Genomic DNA, 2,500 nt, shown 5'->3' with positions numbered 1-2,500 from the left:
CAGACATAGCTCCATCATCTCTCTACAGACATAGCTCCATCATCTCTCTACAGACATAGCTCCATCATCTCTCTACAGACATAGCTCCATCATCTCTCTACAGACATAGCTCCATCATATCTCTACAGACATAGCTCCATCATCTCTCTACAGACATAGCTCCATCATCTCTCTACAGACATAGCTCCATCATCTCTCTCACAGACATAGCTCCATCATCTCTCTACAGACATAGCTCCATCATCTCTCTACAGACATAGCTCCATCATCTCTCTACAGACATAGCTCCATCATCTCTCTACAGACATAGCTCCATCATCTCTCTACAGACATAGCTCCATCATCTCTCTACAGACATAGCTCCATCATCTCTCTACTGACATAGCTCCATCATCTCTCTACAGACATAGCTAGATCATCTCTCTACAGACATAGCTCCATCATCTCTCTACAGACATAGCTCCATCATCTCTCTACAGACATAGCTCCATCATCTCTCTACAGACATAGCTCCATCATCTCTCTACAGACATAGCTCCATCATCTCTCTACAGACATAGCTCCATTATCTCTCTACAGACATAGCTCCATCATCTCTCTACAGACATAGCTCCATCATCTCTCTACAGACATAGCTCCATCATCTCTCTACAGACATAGCTCCATCATCTCTCTACAGACATAGCTCCATCATCTCTCTACAGACATGGCTCCATCATCTCTCTACAGACATAGCTCCATCATCTCTCTACAGACATAGCTCCATTATCTCTCTACAGACATAGCTCCATCATCTCTCTACAGACATAGCTCCATCATCTCTCTACAGACATAGCTCCATCATCTCTCTACAGACACTAGCTCCATCATCTCTCTACAGACATAGCTCCATCATCTCTCTACAGACATAGCTCCATCATCTCTCTACAGACATAGCTCCATCATCTCTCTACAGACATAGCTCCATCATCTCTCCTACAGACATAGCTCCATCATCTCTCTACAAACATAGCTCCATCATCTCTCTACAGACATAGCTCCATCATCTCTCTACAGACATAGCTCCATCATCTCTCTCTACAGAGCATAGCTCCATCATCTCTCTACAGACATAGCTCCATCATCTCTCTACAGACATAGCTCCATCATCTCTCTACAGACATAGCTCCATCATCTCTCTACAGACATAAGCTCCATCACCTCTCTACAGACATCTAGCTCCATCATCTCTCTACAGACATAGCTCCATCATCTCTCTACAGACATAGCTCCATCATCTCTCTACAGACATAGCTCCATCATCTCTCTACAGACATAGCTCCATCATCTCTCTACAGACATAGCTCCATCATCTCTCTATTGACATAGCTATATCCAGTAACAGTCAACTTGTTGATCTGACGATGCCTCTGGGATGGTGAATAATGACCTCAGATGAGGGATGGGGGGAGGAAGGGATGAATGGAGAGATGGAGGGATGAAGGGATGGATGGAGAGATGGAGGGATGAAGGGATGAATGGAGGGATGGAGGGAGGAAGGGATGGAGGGAGGAAGGGATGGATGGAGGGAGGAAGGGGTGGAGGGATGGAGGGAGAGATGGAGGGAGGAAGGGATGGAGGGAGGAAGGGATGGATGGAGGGATGGAGGGAGAAAGGGATGGAGGGAGGAAGGGATGGAGGGATGGATGGAGGGATGGAGGGAGGAAGGGATGGATGGAGAGATGGAGGGAGGAAGGGATGGAGGGAGGAAGGGATGGATGGAGGGATGGAGGGAGAAAGGGATGGATGGAGAGATGGAGGGAGAAAGGGATGGAGGGAGGAAGGGATGGATGGAGGGATGGAGAGATGGAGGGAGGAAGGGATGGAGGGATGGATGGAGAGATGGAGGGAGGAAGGGATGGATGGAGGGATGGAGGGAGGAAGGGATGGATGGAAGGATGGAGGGATGAAGAGATGGAGGAAAAGCTATGCAGGTTGGTCAAGCTTCTGATATGCAGCAAGATTAGTCAGACACTTTCCACACACACTACACACCACACACTACACACCACACACTACACACCACACACTACACACCACACACTACACACCACACACTACACACCACACACTATTCCTCCTTGCCTTGTGGGCTGGCCTGTCTCTGTCTATGGTCTGTTTGGCCCCATACTACTGAGGACTGATGCATGATGCAATGAAAAGAACACAACAAAGGCTTATTTGTGTGTGTGTGCGTGTGTGCGTGTGTGCGTGCTAGCACGAGTGTGTGGATCATTGGTTTAAAAAATATCCTTTGAAGCTCTGCCATCTGAAAATAGTCAATTTTCAAGCTGCATGTTGGTTGTTGTTTAAAAACCAAACTGAAGTAGCCATTAAAAAACATCTAGGACAGGACATTTGATTAAAGTGCAGAGTCAAAATAAATGGCCCTCTTCCATTCTAAATAGCCACTTAATCCGTATCGATTCTGAGTTAGGTCAGACAGCGTTTCCAAGGGTAC

At 46.8% G+C, this 2,500-nt stretch overlaps 1 pseudogene; it reads right to left on the bottom strand.

Annotated features, from left to right (window-relative positions):
• Positions 1-2,500, bottom strand: part of LOC121531159 — a 207,287-nt pseudogene that overhangs the window by 3,222 nt on the left and 201,565 nt on the right.

The sequence above is a fragment of the Coregonus clupeaformis genome, chromosome 2 (genome assembly GCF_020615455.1).
Source record: "Coregonus clupeaformis isolate EN_2021a chromosome 2, ASM2061545v1, whole genome shotgun sequence".
In the NCBI taxonomy this organism is placed as follows: domain Eukaryota; kingdom Metazoa; phylum Chordata; class Actinopteri; order Salmoniformes; family Salmonidae; genus Coregonus; species Coregonus clupeaformis.
The sequence above is the reverse complement of the archived record's forward strand: the minus strand, read 5'-3'. Positions and strand labels throughout refer to the sequence as shown.